This window comes from Acomys russatus, chromosome 3 (genome assembly GCF_903995435.1).
Source record: "Acomys russatus chromosome 3, mAcoRus1.1, whole genome shotgun sequence".
NCBI classification, from domain to species: domain Eukaryota; kingdom Metazoa; phylum Chordata; class Mammalia; order Rodentia; family Muridae; genus Acomys; species Acomys russatus.
Genome location: NC_067139.1, coordinates 29107673 through 29129069, shown reverse-complemented (window position 1 = coordinate 29129069; position 21397 = coordinate 29107673). Strand labels below are relative to the sequence as shown.

At 43.1% G+C, this 21397-nt stretch overlaps 1 long non-coding RNA gene across 1 annotated transcript in view; it reads left to right on the top strand.

Annotated features, from left to right (window-relative positions):
* Positions 1-4428: 4428 nt before the first annotated feature.
* Positions 4429-21397, top strand: part of LOC127210967 (uncharacterized) — a 48952-nt gene continuing 31983 nt past the window's right edge. The window contains exons 1-2 of the long non-coding RNA XR_007833344.1: positions 4429-4627; positions 20649-20734. This is a non-coding gene — a long non-coding RNA (uncharacterized LOC127210967). The remainder of the gene's footprint in view (positions 4628-20648; positions 20735-21397) is intronic.

Sequence of the window (21397 nt, the reverse complement as noted above, 5' to 3'; positions counted from 1 at the left end):
AAGTGCGAGCCACCACATCCAATACCTTTACAGCATTTAAAAAACCTTTCTCCCAGCTCAGAGATAGGAGAACCTCCCCTGTCTCTCCATGCTCAACATTTGGCTTATGTAAACCTGCAGGATACACAGGCACTTCCCCTATGACTTGAGTCTTTATGTTGCGGACTGGATGTGAATCCTTCTCTTTACATGGACCAAGGTAACAGGGTTGTGATGTGGATCCACTTTAGCTGTGATGGGGCCACAGTGGAGATGATGGTATCTGTGAAAGTAGCCTTGAGTATCATGACAGTGGATGACAAAAATAATAAGAATGTGCCTGGAGGCTGCGCTGAAGAGAAAAAGATTGATTAAAAAAGGGCTCAATGGGGGAATCTTCTGGAATAAATGCTCTCGGCAATAGAACGCCAAGTCTGCTCAGTTTTGAATCTTATCAGTACTACATAGTCAACCCAGGAAGATGAACTTTTCACAGGATGTCTAACACTGACTTTGTATTGAAAAAGAGTTCTTGTTGAGTTTTGGCTTTGTGTTGGAGGAGTGAGTGGACGCAGGCTAGGTTTAGGCATCTCAGCATCCATTCCCGCGGTCGTCAGTCTTTCTTACATGCTCCAAAGACCCCATTTGCTATCTCAGATGAACACCAGGGTTTATCTGGGAAGGGGAAGAGAACGGCTACGGTACTGCGTCAGGTCGCTCAGGTTTGGATGAAACATGATGTGCAGTTGTGAGACATGTTACAGAGCTGGGGACAAGGAGGCAGTCCTCTGTAACTATAACAAGACTCATCAGGAATGAGGCTGAGTGGGTAGAGGAATGGCCTGAAGGTGCCATCTGGGTCCTGCCACCTCCTCTGTCTTGCATATGACTTTGTCTAGGAGATGCACGGTTGGGGTAGATAAAGACACCCTTGGCAAGTATACTGTGTCCATTTCTGTGGGTTGGAGTGAGTAGCCCTACACTTGACTGTATGTCAGAAAGAAATGAGACCTTGATATCAGGAACCAAGGACCTAGTACATAAGCCCACCTGCCCTATCTGCTCTGGGAGATTCCATCTGAGGCAGGAGAAAGTCTGGATGGAATGCTGCTCTGAATTCTCTTCCCATTTCTCAGGCCTCAGATACAGTCTGAAGCCTCCTGGGTTGCTGAACCCAGGCCACAGAGAAGCATACACACAGTGCTTGGTGGAAGATGCCCTTCATGTCAGGACCTGGAAAGGAATGCTTCCTGCTGTCGCTGTAGCTTTAGTGCTTGATGCAAATCTTTTTAGAAGCCGGGCAGGGGTTCATGCCTGTAATCCTAGCATGGAGGAGGCTGAGGCAGGAGGATTGCTGGAGTTCTAGGCCAGCCTAGGATAAAGAGTAAGACCTGGTCTCAAAACAGAAGGTTGAAATTCAGCTCGGTTTTGTCCTTATGTTCATCACAGATCATAAGATAAGCATATAAAATTACTGTGTTGACAGAAGCAGAGACGGTCTTAGACTTCTTAACTTAGAGATGGTCTTAACTTAGACGTCACATCAGGTGTAGTGGTGTGTGCTCACAGGTTCAGCACTCTGAAAGGTGGTACAGAAAGAGTCTAAGTTTAAGGCCAGACCTAGCTACCATATGAAGACCTTGTCTCAGAATCAAAATCAAACCCAAAATTTTTGGGGCCTTCATGAGTTGGGAAGGGGTTTACAAGGCTCCACTCCTCTGAGAGGAGGCACTTATTGATTTCTGGGGGAAGACAGACAAATTCGGCAGTGGCATAGACACTGGTAACTTGCCCATGCTCCAGTAAATAAAACAAAAGACATGAAAGACATGCTGAGAAGAAGAAAGGGGGTCAGTGGGAGTAAGAGAGGAAGGGGAGATACTATGAGGGTGAAAATAACCCAAATGCATTGTATACATGCATGAGATTGTCAAATGGATTAACTTTAAAATACCTCCTTTCCTAAAGCTTTGCTCTTTGTGGAGTCTGAAGGAAACGTGGAAATGGCATCTAGGCCCAACTGTGGTGTTTTATTTTGGCTGCTGTGCTCTCCCTAAACTTCTGCAGCTCTTTGCCCCATCCTCTTCTCTTCAGAAGAGACTAGTTGTGTTCTTTTTCCATCTCGGTACCACCCAGGTGGACAGTGCTATTTTAGCAATCTGAATAAACATATAAAAGAAGAAAGACCTGGCACACTGTAGATCTATTTCAGTTGCCCTACATATCAATGTAGGCAAATGGGAGGTAGGAGCAACATTGACATGACAGAAAACATGTTTCTGAATGTAAGCTCAAAACATGGCCTCCAGGCCAAACCCTAGGGGTCATAGTTCATATCCTAGGTGAGCCTGAGAGAGCGGACGGCTGTCAGTCTTTGGAAAGGAGGGACAAACAGCCATTTACTGTGCTCTGAGCGGAGGGTCTCGTGTGACCCAACTGATCTTGAAGTTTCTTCTGACTGATGCACTGAATGGTAACTCTTTACCATAAAGTCTTGGGAAGTTATTTCATTACTGCTGTTGTTGTTTTTGTTCAAATTTCCCATTTTAAGTGTCCAGGGTCTTCAAAGATGTCAGTGGCATGGAAGCCCTATGTTCTCTGCTTCTCTTGGAGGACAAGTCAGAGGTCCCCTTATCTCTGGATGGTACTCAGCTCAGACATTCTGCTTTAGTGACTCCAGCCTTAAAAACCACAGCTATGCACACTATTTATGGTGGCTGATTTGTCATGCATCTGCTTACCTTGATTACAATATGTCACATGAATTCAAGTACCATGGATAAATTGCTTCAGTGGATAGTCAAGATGTGTCCTTGAGTGGAAAGTATAAACATTATCCAAAAGATCATCATCATCATCAACAACAACAACAGAAGCCAGCAGTTCTGACACTGATTGGAGCTCCAGTGGTCTGATGGTCCACCTTCACTGTCACTGATCTGAATCGAGAATCCCCTAGGAGATAATTCTGGGGGTTTCCAGAGAATATTACACAAGGAGGAAATACCCACATGGAATATGGGTAACACCATTCTACAGGATGGCTCCTTGTCTGACTACAAAGGAACAAAAGAGAAAGCCATCATAGTGCCTCATGTCCTCTCTGGTTCCTGGCTCACCTAGATATGAGCATGCAATCTCCTGTTTTTGCTGCCACAGCCCAGAGCTCTTCGAGGTGCCATCCCATCACTCCCCCCTCCCTTTTGTGAGCCAAAATAAGCCCTTCTTCCCCCCTTGAGTTGTTTCTCATCAGATATTAGATTACAGTAAGAAAAAATAATTAGTGCAATAAGTAACTTGATCGTTAGATTTATAGGCTGGGTTTTCTGACCCACAGTCTCTCCTGCTCCTCCATCCTCCAGTATAGTCAAGATTCCCCTTGGCCTTATGCACATGGGCCTTTGAATTTATAAAACAAAAGGATATCTCTCTCTCTCTCCTCCTCTCTCTCTCTCTCTCTCTCTCTCTCTGTGTGTGGTGGTGTGTGGTATGTGTGTGTGTGTGTGTGTGTGTGTGTGTGTGTGTGTGTGTGTGTTTGGATGTGCATGTACATGGGCATGCAGGTGCCAATGGAAGCCAGAAGAACATGTTGCATTTTCCAGAGCTAGAGTTACAGGTGGGCTGTGAGCCCCTCAACATGGGTGCTGAGAACTGAACTTCGGTTTTCTGCAGGAGCAGCAAGCACTTTAAACCACTGATGTTCTCTCCAATCTTGGAACATTCTTTTGTTCATGTAGATGTTAGATGTGTTGGGAGTGCCCAAGTCTCCACCTGATAGACTGAGAGCAAGGGAGAAACGGTCTCATTTTACAGCCACTATACTTTTATGGTTGAGCTGTCTCTTTTTAATGCAGTCCTGTCAGCAAGGTTAGAAACACCAGGAATTCAAATTGATCTTGCATCTGGAACCCTGAAATCTGAGAGCTCCCTTCCTCGGTGGGTGGGTGGGTGGGTGGGAAGATGGAGTCAAGTCAATTTCCTGTCCGTAGTTTCCTACTGTTTTTCTCTTAGTCATTACAGGAGAAGTTAGCAGAAGTGTGTCCAGCTGCCCATGGGTCTGCCTGGTGCTTACTGGGCAGGAGAGAGCCTGTGAAAGGCAGGTGGAGCTTCAGAACATGAATTGCTTCTGTGATGATTCTGTATTGACAGCATTTTGTGGTTAGTGGCTGTCCATCTTAATAACCCTAGAGCATGTGTCATAACAGGAACATGATCTCCCTGTCTTTGTAGAAGTCATCTGATGGCAGGCTACTATGCTTTTAGGTGCAGAACCCTTAGAATCAGATTCACTCCCCACCCCCATCTCTTTACCCTTTTTTGTCCCCTACAGAAGTCAAGGTGATTTGTCTCAGCAGGACCCTCTACTTGGTGATGGAATAGCTAAGAATGTTTCTCTCTGCCAGGCTCCAGAGCATTTAAATGCTGGTGAACATCACTTGTGGCCTACCTCCTACCCCCAGAGCTTTGTTGGGTATCCTCAGGATTTGGTGTTGTTGATGACCCAGGAGGCATAATGGGTCACCATTTGTATTCTGGGCCACCCTAATGGATGACACCCAGCTTCAGAAACCTCCTCTTGGACAGCGTCCCTGTCAGCCAGTATGTTATCCATCCCATTGTCTGGAGGTGGCCTCCCACTCATTTTGAGGTAGGCTTAGTCACCGATGGCCAGACCCAGTTGAACATCACATTGCCTACGGCCCTCTGTCTCCTCTAGGGCTTTACGCTTTTTTTTTTTTTTTTTTAAACTCTTGGGCACCATTTGTTCCAACACAACTCATTCCTTTGCTAGACACAATGCATGCATACATTCTTTCTATGCTGGCATTTGCCCATCAGCATAACCTGGAATTGAGGCTAAATTCATCTTGCACAGACTTGTTCATGCTGGTTCTGGCCTGTCTTTCCCCATAACTTGCACTTTCAAAATACATCAGTGTGTGGACCATTGAAAGAACACACACTCTCTCTCTGTCTCTCTGGATTTCTGTTGTTTACATAAGCATATATGTATTTTAAAAGTGTCCTATCACTAAATTAAACAACAGGGTTTACTTATTTTTAAAGCTATGGATGCTTAAAGGTGTAGCAGAATAAAAGCAATAGGTTTCCTTTCTCTTTATGACAATTTGCAACATATCCAAAAGGTGTCTGTTTCTGTCTTGGCAGGAAAGGGTCAAAACTGGACATCTGCAGCAGAGACAGGCTAGACTGGAGCAATGCACAGAGAAGCTGACAAGCCCATGCCCCTTGTTGGGAGTTCAGCCCTTGGAATGTTCTGTAGGACAAAAGGAATGGCAGAGATATTTCAGTAACATTTTGTTCTCAGTCAAAACCTTCTGAAATATAAATCTGTTGTGTGTTGAGAATGGAGACAGCAGTTGAGAGACCTTGAATGGCCTTCATTCAACTAGACAATCCCACAGAAAGAGGCCCTTGTTCCAACAACCATATTTTTGGAGTTCTTTGATTTAAAGAATATCAAATCCCTGTTTACATATCTGAGAGGATTGTTTTATGGACAAAGGCACAGGTCAAATCACATCACACTGGCTTCTGCTACAGCAGATAGAAACATTTCTGAAGTGAAATACAAATATTTCTAAGCCCCAGCCGGAGCCCACGGTAGTGATACAAGTTGGTAATATGAAATCATTTGCAGTTATAATTCAGTTGTAGATGTGCTTTTTTTTTTTTAAGTGTAGAAATCTTTTTTTAAAACAAAATTCTAATCTCTTGCCAATGCACATTTTTATTTGTACTTCACCTATTTGCATAATAAGGGATGAATATGACTATATATTCATATGTATGTATAATCATAGAAGTTGACTTTATTTTGGCTTTTCTGCAGCAGATTACCTTCTTCTCTTTTATTTTTATTTTTTATTCTCACAATGGCATCTGGAATTGTTTCCAATTGTGGAAATTTCCATAATTGCCCACAAATGTGACTTTTCCATGTTGACAGAGCCCACAGAGGGCTTGTAGCCAGCGCTCGTGGTGGACAGGATTGCACTTTAGAACCATGAGTTAGTTCTGAGCAGACCTCTACATCCCAGGAGCAGACAGTGTATTGTTCCAAGTTGGGCTTGGAGAGCCCAGATCCTCCAGCATTGGCCTGGGCCTCCATGCAAGTGTGACTGCTGTTATTAGCTCTAACTCTGAAAGCTCTCAGACTCTGCGGCCTGTGCTTCCCATGAGACTGAGGACTTTAGATAAAAGACAGCCTAAAACACTTAGGGTTGTTGCCCAGGCTGCTGTAGCAATAATGCCAGCTAGGCTTTATCTATATTCTAATTTCTAGGCTCTTGGCTATGTGTCTCACATTTAACTTCCATTCTTTTCTTTGTGTTAATTTATTCTTCAGTTTGTGGTTTCTCATTTTGAAAATATTTTATTATTATTCCTCCATTACTTTGATGCTGTTTTGAGACTTGGTCTCACATAATCCAGGCTAGCCTAGAACTCTTGAGGCTCCAGCCATCACCTATAGATGTGAACCACACCTCAGTCTACAGAAACTATTTTTTAAAAATGTGTGAGGTATAGTGGTTCAAGCAGCACTTGGGAAGCTGAGGCAGGAGGCAAGCTCACCTACACGGCAAATCCCAAGGCATCCTGGGCTATCGGGTGATACTCTATATCATACCATGAGACAACACAACAACAAAAAAATCATATCTAGAGCTGGTGAGATGGCTCCGTGCCTAAAGGTGCTTCTACTGAGGTCTGGCATCCTGATGTAGGTTTCTGAGATCAATGTAAAAGTAGAAAGAGAGAACAAAGTTGTCCTCTGACTTTCACACATATATGGTCACACATGACTCCATCCCATTCCAACCCGCATAATAAATATAAAAAGATTTAAAAATTAATTCCCATGGTGATCCAAGCGTTTCAGTTTGCCCATTCTTTCTGCCTTGGCCATCTGTTTCTCTCTTAGCACTAGGTCATTGCTTCTCTACACTTCCGCTCCAGGATTTCATCTTGCTCTGAGTACAAGGTTTTGCTTTTCCTGGTCACCCTCTCGGTCGCATCTGAGTCAATTTCGTAAGCTTCATCTGTTGGCATTCTGTTCAGTACTCTGTTCCCCGTCCAAGCCAAAACCACCCAAGCTGAGATCCATCCTTACAACACCATTCATTTCTTCCTGTTTCTCATCCCACCGTTTCCATGGAACTTGTCATTAAGAAGTTCATTTTGCTGTCGCCTCCTCAAGGTCTCTTAGAGTTCTCTGCTCTCCCGATACACTTCACAGCTCAGACTGCAACCGCCGTGAGCAGGCCTTTGAGGAAATCACTTGTCCCTACACGTGGTTTACGATATTACACTCGCTATTTAAAGAATGATTAAGCTTCTCTGTGTGTTCTTCGCTGTGGGTCAGGAACTTGACCTGCTTAGCCATCCAACACAGAAGTTAATCACAAACGGGGCCTCTGAACCAAATAATTAAAAGTAGAGGGAAGTTTCTGAACTAGGCAGTTGGCAGAAGGGGCCGTAGTTACATCTGTGCATGGTGAGTGAAATAGTTCATGATATTTAAGTAACATCAGATTGGCTCTCTGTGGTTCGGGAGTGTCTGCGTGTAATTCCTTTCATTTGACTGTCAGCTAACTGAGTGCACACATGCGTGTGTGCGTGCGTGCATGTGTGCGTGCGTGTGTGCATGTGTGCATGCGTGCGTGCATGTATGTGTGTGTGCATGTGTGAAGGAAAGCAAATGCAAGTATTTTGAGTTAGACTCTCAGCATGCCGGTCAGGCTAGCCTCAAACTGCTGGCAAGCCTCCTGCTTCTGCCTCCCAGGGGCTGGGGTTATAGGTATGAACCAGACACATACAGCGTTTTCTGTTTGATTCTTTTTCTTTCTGGTTTTTGACATGGTCTCACCCTGGCCCAGAACTAGCCAAGAGGAGTAGACTGGCTGGCCCATGAGCCCTGTGATCCACTTGTTTCCAGTTGAGGTTACAAGCATGCACCACCATGCCTACCTTTTTTTTTTAAATGGGGGATTCTGGGGACCAAACTCCAGTCCTCATGCTTGCAAGGCCCGCATGTCACTTGATGAGCCATCTCTCCAGCCCGTTCTAGGGAGGAGCAGTGGTTTTGCCAATGCTTCTCTCTTTAACTGAAAGTTTTGGGGACTTTGAAATCTTTATGTCTTTGGAGTTTCTACTCACAAGTCACCTTTGCTCCTTGGCTTTTTGGAGCTGTAGTGATTGACACATCTGGTCCCTGGGGATGGGATATATGTCAGACTTAAACCCAATGTGACCTCAGTGTAGACATGTAAGTAGCTGGTTCAGAGAACTTAATCCTTCAGCTTGGACTTTCCTTTGGGTTTTCTTGTAGTCAGCACTGCACGAAATACACCCAGCTGCACAAAATACACCCAGCTCTGACCAGTTCCATAGCTACAGCATTACTTTAACTATTTAGTTGGTCATAAGCTTTAAATGAATATATAGTATAAAGATTATTGCCTTCTGGAAATTTTGTTGTTGTTGTTGGAGTTAATTCTTTGTGTCCCTAAAGAAGTCTTGTTTTAAGGTTGATTTCTTTTCCTCAGAACAGTTGTTGCATTAAGCTAATAATTAATGCTCAACAAGCAAAATGAAGAGAGATTAAGATTTATGTGTTTATTTATTTGATGGTGCTGGGTCTCAGTGATGCTAAGCAAGCAGTCTGCCACTTGGCTATGTCTCAAACCTGGGGATTAGGGATTAGTAAAGAAAAAAAAAAGCCTTATGCTTGTACCTCTGCATCTGAAAAAACTAGATACCTATTTTCTCATATTATTGGTATTATAAGTTAGTATTATGAATTCATAGAATAAGCATTAGAATTAAGAGCCATGGCTTGAACCTGACTGCAGTAATTGTAATTAATCACCAAGGAATAACTTGGATCTGTTTCATTGCTCACAGAGCATTGAATTCTTGAGTTTGAAGTACCCATGCTACTGTGATTACTTAGGTAGTTTTTCCATTCATGATCTTTCAATTCAGAAGAGTTTTTAAGCATCTTTTTTTTAAATCAACTTTGTTGATGTTCTATTTTATTGTATAAACTCTGCTGACTGAGTGCTATGTTGGGAGAGAACACTAGCTTTGAGTCAGTGTGGCTTGTAGTTTCAAACAAATTAATCTTTAATTTCCTTTTCTGTGTTTTAACGAGAGTGTATTAGGTATTTTTCTGTAGTTGTGATCAAAACAAAACAAAACACAAACAAACAAAAATCTATGACCAAAGCAACTCAGGGAAGAAAAGTTTAATTTAGCTTATAGTTCTGAAGGGATAGAGTCCAGGGAAGGCATGGCATGGTGCAGGATGCTAGCTGATCACATTTCCATCTACACACAAGAAGCAGAGAGAGCAAGCAGTAAGTGAGGTGAGCCTATGAACCCCCAGAACCTTCCCCCTGTAACATACTTCCTTCAGCAAGGCTCTGCCTCCTAAAGGTTCCATAACCTTCCCAAACAGTTCCACTGACAGGGAACCAATCATTCAAATACGTAAGGCTATAGGGGGCAATTGTTTTAACCACCACAAAGAGATAAATGAAAATTTCAATTTATTATTCTTTGTTAATGTGGATGATATTAGACCTCAATATATTTTTGTAAAATCTGAATAGATACAAAAATAGTTGTTTTGTTTTGATTTTGAGACACAGGCTCCCTGGGTATTCCTGGCTGGCCTTACACTCATGTTAACAGTCCTGCCTCAACTTCCCATGTGTTGGGATTACAGATATGCCCCACCATGTCTGGTTTACTAATTCTCATCATAATCTAAGCTAGGCTTATATTGTGTCCCATAACAGAATTCTGTTCTCTTAGACAAGACCACTGGTATGAATGTTAAGGAAAGCCCCTGACCATGCATCTGGATACTGGCTTGCTTTCTTCAACACATTTATTTCTTCACACACATTATGGAACTGTTAGCTTTGTCTCTTCTGGTCACATGGCTTATGCTTATATAGAATTCTACTATAGAATTACACTCGAAATAGCAGAATTTGGTTGCTGATATTTTCACTCAAGAAAATATTGTTAATAAATATTTGCTTTATAGATTTGTGCTTAAAAACACAGGGGAGGAGTATAGATGTGCATATGGTCAAAGCAGGCCCCAATTCAAAGAACCTTTTTTTCCCCCTTAATAATTCTGGCTAGCCAGCATGCCAGGGGATTTAGGAGGAGTTAGTCACCCCACTAATCACTTAATCCTCATGGTAAACCTACACACTTGTCATTATCACTTCACAGATAAGGTCACTGGGTTAGTGCATTGCCCAAGGTCACGGGCCTGGTAAGTAACAAGATGAAGGTTCAGCTCACACCATCTCAACCTCAGCCCCCAGGCTGCTGGTGAACAATACCTCATCACTTCACATCACCAACCCAGGAGCAGTTGCAAAATTCTTTTTACTAAACATTGAGCACACAGAAAGGCCTACGTACAAGTCGCTCAGTAAGCACTCCTTTTGACTCTCGACCCAGATTTTTAAATTACCACAAACTTGATGCTCTGGTGTGGCACACCCTGATCTTGATGCCTTTTTTCCTAAAGGACTGCAAAGGGCTGGGGCTATAGCTTACTAGTAGACTATTGGTTTAGCATGCACAGGGCTCTGGGCTGAATCTCCAGCACTAGGGCTCGGGTAAGGTGGGGAAAGGAGCCATTATAGAAAACTGCAATTTTGGAATACATATAACAAAGTAATATTTTACACACACACACACACACACACACACACACACCCTTGCTAGGCCATTTTCTCCATCTTCTCTGAGTCCTGCCAGACCTCCTCATCTTCCCTCTCTCCTGTCACAAGAACAGTGTTAGCTCTGCTTTAGAAAGCCAAGGAGAATGCCCCAGTGCCGTATTCAGGCTGATTGCAGTGACCACCACGTGGGGACCAGGAGACAGATTCATATGCTTGTCTGAAGGGCTGTGTCTTCTTCCATGTAAGGTGTGCAGCTGAGGGGGCTGTAGCTAAGAGGCCAAGTGAGATGTGTTATTTAAGTTGACTGGGCTGACAGCACTCTCACAGGCTTGTCAGGTTATAATTCACCAACATTAGCTCTATAGATGTGCTTTTTAATAGTGTGACTTAAAATAGCGATGTATTTTTCATAAGCAGTGTAAGAGCGCTGTGTAGCACAGGCTAAAACCCTTGAATGGAGCACGGTTAAGATAACATGGCCTTGTTGGCTCTTAATGTTTCAATTCAGTCTTTCAGCAAGTAGCTGTGTGTGTGTGTGTGTGTGTGTGTGTGTGTGTGTGTGTGTGTGTGTGTGTGTATGTGTGTAAACTGAAATAGATTCTGACCATGGCCAGAATAACAGAATTTTTCCATTTGCTGGAGAACATACTTGAATAATTCTCTAAGCTATTTTTGATAAGAGGGTTTTTGTTTGTTTGTTTGTTTTTTTTTTTTTTAAAGTAACTGTGTCTTAATGGCCTGGTATTTAGAATTTAGAACTATGTTGCTCTTATATTACTTACATATAATTGTAAAATTATTTAATAGATTTTTTTTGTTTTTAAGATTGTGTATGTGTCTGTGTGTCTGTGGGTGCTGTGTGTAAGAGACAGAGAGGCAGGGGATGGAGAGAGAGAACAGACATACTTGGGATGCTACAATGCAAGTTTGGAAGTCGTGGGACACTTTCAGGACTCAGTTTTGTCCTTATGCCATATGAGTTCGAGGAAGCAAACTTAAGCACTCAGGCTTGTGAGAAGAGCCTTCACTTGCCGAGCCATCACTGGTCCCAGAAGATGTCATGGGTGTAAACGGATGAGGAAGGATACTCTAGCAGAACATTCAAGTGCTTCTAAGGTCTGCATATAAATATGTATGTGTACAAGACATTTTATGTACGCATTTACAAGTGTATGCTTGGATTGGCTCTTGATTTTCTGGTTTCTGTCTGTGTTTCTATGCGTAAATACAGTGTGTGTCTTTTATTAGCTGCTGGTGGAGGACACTTTTATGAACCAACTATATCATTTTTTTAAAAGGCAGGGTTTCACAGTGTAGTCATAGCTAGTCTGCCTGGATTTGCTATATAGACCAGGTTGGCTTTGAACTCAGAGATCTCTGCCTGCCTCTGCCTCCTTAGTGCCAGGATTAAAGGCGTGGACCACTATGCGTTACCCCAACTGTGTGATTTTGAGCTTTCTCGCATGCTTGTGTTTAGTGGCCATGGTTTTGGGTCTGTAACAATAAGTTGTGGTAAAATGAGATTTCAGTGTGTCTTTTTCCTATCTTCTTGCCTAGAGAGAGAGGAAAAAAAAAACTGTGTTGAGACAATGTGCCTATTAAGCTTTAAATATGAAAAAAAAAAAAAAAAAAACCCAACTACAGATGACACTTTGTTGCCGCCTGTCCATTGTCTCAAAAGCATGCCATAAAAATATGGAAAGTAGGAAACTCTTGGCAGAGGCAGTACGAGGGTGCTGTTGATTTCCAAGCTGCCTGTAAGTACTCCAAAGTCGGCTTCCTGACAGCTATTACTATAGGGATTGGCACCAGTGAAGAAAATGTACAGTTTAGTGCTTTAGAGCAAATAATTGCTGGGGATGCTTTGAATAGCTCAGGAAATGTGTCAAGTGTTTACTTGACATTTGCTGTATTGAACACTAATACTGAAACATTCTCTGACCACAGAGAATGCCAGGGTGGGTGGGGTGGGGGTAGATATGAGCAGAAGAGAGAGCGAAAACAGCCACCATGATTGAGCCGCAGTCGAATGGTAAATGAAGTTTGTCAGAATACAGAGATGCCAGGAAAAGAAATGACCGTTTGTTTGATCAAAAGTAGCTTTTGAGGGTGGGGACAGAAGGCAGAGAGCGAAGCATAAACAACTCCCCAGGATTAGGTTTCCACAGCTGGAGGCTGTCAGAGCCTTTGAGCTGCTGGCTGCTCTAGTTGGTTGTTTTTTTTTTTTTTTTTTTTTTTTTTAAGTCCTCAAACCAGGATGAATGACCTCCTTATTTATATATGTATTTCTTTTTAAATAGGGCTTGTTACCTGCCTTGTCTACACATGATTGTGTGTGTACGTTTGTGCAGAGGGGACTCCAGTGCATTTGGGTTATTTTTGTTTGCTTGTTTGTTTTAAGTATTTATTTTATGTTTATGGATGCATGTGTGTTTGGGCATCACATACATGCAGTGTCTGAGGGCGGCCAGAAGAGGGCACCAGATTCCCTGGGACTCGAGTTACAGATGGCTTTTAGCTCCCATGAGTGCTGAGAATCAAACCCCGGTCCTCTAGAAGAGTAGCCAGTGTTGGTAACTGCTGAGCTGTCCCTCCAGCCCCCAATGCCCTTATTTTAAAAGGCAGTTCAGTGGTTATGGTGCTGGTTCTCCTACTTCCACCTCCAGCATGTGTCCACTCATCTCCCTGCCTTCTCTTGCACTGTCCATGTGGGTCCTCTTCCAGAATGGGGTCTGGGGCAGGAGAGACAGCTCTGAAATGGACAGAGAGCATTTCTTTTTTTTAATCATGCCTTGTGATTCTGTTGCATTTAATAGGGGGAAATCAGGTTCAACTTGGGCTACTGAGCCCCCTTGCCTAAAAGGGCAATTTTGAAGCAATTATCCAGTGCCTTCAAGGGAATTTTAGGTGCATATGTTACAGCTCTTTGGCACATGTTGTGAAATTGTACATGTTAATGAAACTTGTTGAAATATATATATATATATATATATATTTTTTTTTTTTTTCAACCAAGCTGCTTTGAAATACTCAAGGGGACATTGAAACCAACTAGGGAAGCTCAGAACATCTCCCTTGAGCTTGGTCCAACACTAGAAACCCCAAGAAGAGGGAAGGCTGTATTTATGGCTTTTCCCCTGAGTTGGGAGTTGACCCTGAATGAATCATCTTTCGCTTCTCTGAGCTTTCTGAAGATTCTCTTAACCCTGGGAACTTATGTGTGGCCGTGCACTGCCTGTCGGAAGAGAATAACTGAAGCTCACAGTGAAACTGGTGCTTGAAGGAAAACTTCCTTGCTAGAACGAAGCTGTAGGCATGAGTGCAGCCCTCACATAGGGCACTGGCACTGTGCGGCTAAGTCCTGCCATGCACAGGGCCAAAGGAGAGCAGGGAGTTTTCCTCATAATAATCTGTCTGTGGTTTTTCTGAGGGGAAGGGTACAGGTTGTTGAGCCCAGGGCTTCACATATGCCAGACAAGTGCTTACCTGACTGAACCATATCCCCAGTCCTTACTATGTTTTATAGAATACAAAGATTTTTACTTATATTGTTTTACATTTCATATATACTAAATTTATTGGCTCCCCTTTAACTTCATAAAGTTGTGTGATCACGCATGCCTACAAAGGAATTTTTACTTATGTCATTACCACTTAAGCTGCAATGAGGGAGCTAGAGATGGCTCAGCACTTGCTGTCCTTGCAGAAGACTGGGGTTTGGGTCCCAGGCCCCACATTAGGCAGCTCAAAACTGCCTGTAACTCCAGCTCCTCCAATGTCCATCTCTGACCTCCTTGGACACTGGGACTTGTATTTTACTTATACAAATAAATCTTTAAAACAAAAGAAATCTTTACAAATTGCAATTAAACAGTACCAGATTTCATTTATTATTTAGACATTTAATATTTTTTATTGTGAAAAGGAAATTCCAGTTAATTCTTTTGAAAAATTTCTTTTTGATCTCTTGCTACTTTCCAGGTCACCTGGTGTTTTGTTTTCTTTTGTTTTGTTTGTTTCTTTTCAATTCATTTGAGGAGAAGGGGGGAGGGGGAAGTAACCCACATTCATGAAGAAGGTACTATGTGCCGGCACATGTCTTATGTGATATGTGTGTGTTGTATAGCCCACCCCCATCCCCTGCTTCCCTATTGGTTAGCCACAAAGGCCAGAATATAGGAGAAGATGAATATGCCTAGTGCTCCAGATAGTTGAAGGGGGCGGCTTTAATTTAACAGTACATAAAGTGCTACCTCATAGGAGTGCGTTTTGAGATCTATGCAGACCAAGTGCTGCCAGGTCCCTTCAGGCTGGGAACCTCCAGAAGTGGTACTCGGATTGCAAAACATGGCTAAACCACCACTCCCTGCTGGAGCCATTTCAGTTATTGCCTCATTGAGGTTTTACGGTTGAGGAAAGGACCTAGGTGCTAAGCTGCAATGCCTCTGATTTGAGCAAAAGAATACTGGCTTCACATGGTATTAAGCATTTGGCTCTGAGGTTCCAGCTGCATGAAATCACAAAGCTGACTTGAGATGCACAAACACTTCAAAGAAAGTTTATGTACTAAATGCAATATCCTTGACCCACGTTCTTTTTTCTTTCTCAGTCCAGCCATGCATTAGTCATTCACTGTTAACTCCACAGGAAGGTCCCTTTGACTACTCTGCCAGACATCTGAATGTATACATTTGAAGAATGAGGGTAAGAAGGAGGGAGCAGACACGGGCATAATTGTTTTGTTTTGTTTGTTTGTTTTCAAGACAAGAGTTTTGTTGTGTATCCCTGGCTGTCCTGGACTTGCTTTTGTAGACCAGGCTGGCCTCACTCATAGAGATCTGTCTGCCTCTGCCTCCCTGAGTACTGGGATTAAAGGCATGCGCTGCCATGCCAGGATAAAGGGAACCATTTTTAACCCTGCTGCAGCTGATAAGAAACTCTTGTGGGGGCTGGAGAGATGGCTTGGTAGCTAAGAGCACTGGCTGTTCTTCCAAAAGACCCCAGTTCAATTCCCAGCACCCACATGGAAGCTCACAACTGTCTGTAAGTCTCAATCCTCGGCTCTGACATCCTCATAGCACTGCACATTAAAAAAGAAAGAAAGAAAGAAAGAAAGAAAGAAAGAAAGAAAGAAAGAAAGAAAAAGAAGAAGAAGAAAGAAACACTTGTGACCAGGTACTTTGTATAAAGTATGGCTGTTAAGAATCCACCCTCAGGTGTTGAGAGGGAGTCGTCTTTCTGTAGCGGCTCTGTCTCAGGGTTTCTCTGGACTGTGAGATGTTGGGATTGATAGGTCCAAGAAATTTCCATGAGTGTTGGTTCTCACCAGCTTTGGAAGTAAGCCTGGAGGCTTGGGACTCTTTATCAATTTATATATATATATATAATCTCACATATATATATTACATATATCCCCACTAACAGGTACATTTATTATATGTCAATTTAAAATAAAAATTTTACAGTAAAAATTTAAAATATTTCTTATTGTTATCAACATTGTTATTGTTTTTAGAGACAGGATCTCATGTTGCCTGGGGTGGCTTTAAATTTCCTGTGTAGCTAAGGCTGAGTGCTGGAATTAGACATGCACCATCACACCCAGAACCATTGCCATAGCAACTGATTTTATTATTATTATTATTATTATTATTATTATTATTATTATTATTATTATTATTATACCCAGCACTATCATTAGAACAACAGTTTATTATTATTATGTTTCATCTGGTCAGTCACATAGCTTGTGTCCCAGGCAGACACACCTTGTGACTCAAGGTCTCTGCTTTCTCTTGGTTACCAGGGTAGTATGTCCAAAAAAGCAAGTACCAAGAGCCTTCTTAGTAAAAGTGAGGGTCAAGGCCAAGTGATAGCCACACTGGTTCTTTGCAACTTCCTTATACAGTAGTAGATGATATGTAAAATGAGTTTTATGAATGAGTGAATGAATGAATGAATGAATGGGATGGATGGATGGGTAGGTGGAGGGTGGTCTCAAGTGGTGCAGGTGTGATTTCAGCTATTCTTATGTGGTAAATGGATGGAACAATCGTAGCAATACATTTTTCCCTTTCATTGGACAGAAAGCTTGCTTAACACTTTCGTGCCCTGAATTCTTGTTCTCATCAATATTTATAGTAGTCATTGTCTGAAAAACATATGCTAAGATGCAATACATATATACTAGCACAGAAAAATAAATGTTGAATACGAGAAAATGTGCTTTTAAAAGCACGCTGAAGTCTCTTCGTGTACCATATTTTATATTCTAATATGGGATTATGTAAAATAATCGTACAGGCTCCTTCAGTTTATTCAGTAATTCACTGGTCAGGCTGAATGCCTTCGATAACTATTTAATACTTTTTTTTTTTTTCTTCCTGGGGAACTGGAGAGATGGCTCAGGGGTTAAGAGAGCTTGCTGCTTTTGCAGAGGGCTCTGGTTCAGTTCTGGGCAGCCACATCAAGCTGCTCACACCTGCCTGTAAGTCCAGCTCTAGAAAGATCCACCTTCTGCCTGTGTGAGCACCTGCATAGTCTCCACCCCCCATGCTCTCCTCTCTCCTTTACTTCCCCTCCCTTCCCCACACTTTTTTTTACGTTAAGGAGACTTGGAATGATTTGTGTATTTCATTTGTTACCCTTAGAATATAATTATATATAACTATAATTGAACTGCAAGCTAATTGCTCTTTTATCATGTTAAATGGAAGATTTAAACAATTATGAAGGATTTTGAACTTACTGAGAATAATTTACTTCACTTTCTGAGCGCTGGGATGGCGGACTTAGTGCTTACTTGTTTATAGCGTCTTTGTACATAACAGAACCTCAGAGGAGGGACTTTGTAACTGAGGAGGAGTTTTAATAATAGGTCACTATGTTTTTTAATTCTGTCCTTATTTTCTGGAAAGACAAGATAATCATAATATTTATCAGTGTGGACCTAGGGGGGAGGGTCTAACTGCACTCCATATGGCTTGAACTCACTAGAAAAACCCATCCAAAAACTCAAGCGACACCACATGCTGGCGAGGATGTGGGGAGAGAGGAACACTCCTTCATTGCTGGTGGGAATGCAAACTAGTACAGCCACTTTGGAAATCTATCTGGTGCTATCTCAGAAAAATGGGAATAGGGCTTCCTCAAGACCCAGCTATTCCACTCCTTGGAATATACCCAGAAGATGCTCCAGCACACAACAAGAAAATTTGCTCAACCATGTTCATAGCAGCCTTATTCATAATAGCCAGAACATGGAAACAGCCTAAGTGTCCCCCAGTAGAAGAATGGATAAAGAAACTGTGGTACATATACACTATGGACTACTACTCAGCTATTAAAAACAAGGAATTCCCCGAAATTTGTGGATAAATGGATTGAGCTAGAAATGATCATAATGAGTGAGTTAACCCAGAAGCAGAAAGAATCAAATGGTATATACTCACTTTTATCTGCATACTAGCCCAAGGGGCATGTCCCACGAAAGCCTTCACTTACCAGGAAACTGGGACAGAGGGGAGGGCATCCTATTGGGACTCTAAATGAGAGACACATGGGAGAATAGCAAAATAAAAGGATCCAGAGGGTCCTAGAAATCTACAAGTAGAACAATATGATAGGCAGATTTGGGCCCAGGGGTCCCGCTCAAACTAAGGCACCAGCCAAGGACAATACAGGAGGTAAACTTTAAACCCCTTCCCAGATCTAGCCAATGGTCAGAATATTCTCCACAGTTGAATGGAGAGTGGGATATGACTTTCTCACGTACTCTGGTGCCTCACATTTGACCATGTCCCCTGGAGGGGGAGACCTGGTGGCACTCAGAGGAAGGACAGCAGGTTGCCAAGAAGAGACTTGATACCCTATGAGCATATACAGGGGGAGGTAATCCCCCTCAGGAACAGTCATAGGGGAGGGGAATAATGGGAAAATGGGGGGGGGAGGAATGGGAGGATACAAGGGATGGGATAAACATTGAGTTTGTAACAAGAATAAATTAATTAAAAAAAAACACTTCATCTAACCAAAAAAGCTGAGAAGAGATAAAATTATATTTTTTATGCAAAAAAAAAAAAAAAAAAAAAAAAAAAAAAAAAAAAAAAAAAAGAAAAGAAAAACCCATCCAAAGTGGGACTCTGTTAAGAAGTTATCCTGTCCACTCATAACTGCCTGGAAGAGTCTCCATTTTAAAACGATGAGTGAGGGACAAGGGGAGATAACTCAGTGGGGACAGTGCCTGCCATGTAAACCTAAGGACCCAGCTTTGAATTTTCAGCACCCGCCTAACAGGCATGGAGGGGTGTGCCTGCAATCTTAGCACTGGAGAAGCAGGGACTGGAAGGTCTCTGGGGGCCTTTGACTAACCAGCTTAGCTTAATCAGTGAGTGCTGGGCTCAGGAAGAGACCCTGACTCAGAAAATAAGTGGGGGATGATTAAGGAGGGCACCTATTGACCTCCATACCCATGTGCACACATGTTACATGTGCACCCACACACATGTTAACACACACGTACAAGATATTAGATTCTGCCTCAGCGCCATTAAGAGCTTTCAGTATCCATGGATTTAACTGTGATTTACCCCCTAACTTTTTAACGTTTAGAGTACATGATGCACCTTCCTCAGGCTCAAGGTTAAGACGGAATTCCTTACTGTGAACAAAAGGGAACTATGGGTACCTGAAGGAGAGTGTGTTGGTTATCGTTTTTTAGCAACTGCACGAACTAGCCACCGGGGAAGGGGAAACTCCGGTTGAGAAACTGCCTCTGTAGAGTAGATCATCAGCCTGCATGTGTGCTTGTGGAGCAATTCCTCAATTGCTAACTGGTGTAGGCTGGCCCGGCCCACTGTGGGCAGTGCCAGCCTGAGGCAGGTGGATCTAGGCAGCCTAAGAGATTTAGCAAGCCAGTGAGCGGCGTTCCCCTACGAGTTCTGCCTCCGCGTTCCTTCCTTGAGCTCCTGCCCTGGCTGGACTGTGACATGGAAGTGTAAGCCAAACCACCCCTCCCTTCCCCCGTTGCTTTGGTCAGTGTTTCATCACCACCGCGACAGAAACCTAACTCGAGCAGAGGGGAACATGGAACAGGGCGGGCGCGCAGCGAACTACCAGCTTGGGTTTTTTTTGCCAGCCATTGCCACCGTGTATTTGTGTTCTCGCGTTCTTGCCTAGGAGGAAACCGAACTTATCTGTAGTCGCTGAGGTTTTTTTGTTGGTTTGTTTGTTTTCTCTTAGAAATGCTTAAGTTTTGCTTAAATGCCCTTCTATCCCCTTTTCTGTTAAACTGGCTCCATGACAAGTTGGGATAGATAGAGGCAAGCTGTGGAGAAGAAATGCCTTCCTGTACCTACCTGGGCATACATGCCATCCTAGGAGAGAATGAGGCTTTGGGGGCCAGCTGAGTGCGCGCGCCCAAGTGCAAGTCATTAGTGAGCTCAGCAACTCAAGAAAGGGAGGAAAAATTGAAAACTTTTTTTCTGAAAATATTTCAACCAAGCTGATGGTCGAAATTTGGCTTCTGATGTGAACGGGACTAGGCTGCTTTTGGGGGGATTGGTTTCATCTGTACATATTTGCCCCGACTTGAGTGGGAAAGCGGTTTTCTGAGCCTCCATCTCTTCAGCGGTGAGTCACTTCTCATGTCGCTGAGACATTTTTCTAGCCTTGATTGCTGTGCGTAGTTCAAGCTTTTCTCGGGCTCTTTCGACTCCTTAAGAAACTCACAGTAACAAATTAACAATCACACTCCTGGGATGCAGATGCCCTGTAGTTAAGATAGTAATAAATAGCAGCTCTAGAGGCCTGACTCAACAGAAACCTCATCCTCAGACCTGGGAGGGCTGGGGGGGCACCTGGGCCCAATAGAGAACGGGGTGGGGGCGGGGGAAGAACACGTTTTTCTCATTGCCGTTTTTTTTTTTTTCCCAGTGACCTCACTGTAAAACCACATAGACTCGTTCTTGGCTGTCTATCTGACCCACCTGTCCTCAAGTGGACCATAACTGAGGCAGCAGGTATGACAATAAAATAAGTTGTCGTTCTGGGTGTGGTGGCGCACGCCTTTAATCCCAGCATTTGGGAGGGAGAGGAAGGCGCATCGATGTAAATTCAAGGCCAGCCTGGTCTACAAAGTGAGTCTAGGACAGCCAAAGCTACACAGAGAAACCCTGTCTCGAAAAACAAAACGGAACAAAAAAAATAAGGTGTCATGTTAGTGTGGACTTCTGGACTTTTTGTGTTTCTCTGAGGACATGGCGGTTAACAACTAGGAGGGGCCTTGGTGGGGGTCCTCAGCGCTCTGTGACTGATTGCTGCCCCTGGAATCCCTGAGGCTCACGAAAGGCCTATGTCTGAATGCCTGCCTCTGAGTCTGCATATGGCCGGGGTCTGGCTGCATGTCCTGTCAGGGGTTGTAAAGCGGAAGGGCATGTTCAGAGGACCCTCTGTTTTCCTGCTCTGGTTGAGTGTTTTGTCTCTAGGGGATGGGCTTGATGACCGGGCACTGCCATGAAAGGTGCAGCTCCTTCCTGGTTTGCAGTCCTGGAAGTCAAGCCCTGGTCTTAGTGGTTGTGCTAAGGACATCTACAGGGCCTGAGTTTGACGCCTGAATCTCTTGTTTAAAAAAAAAAAAAAAAAAAAAAAAAAAAAAAGCTGGGCCTGTAATTCCACTTCTGAGG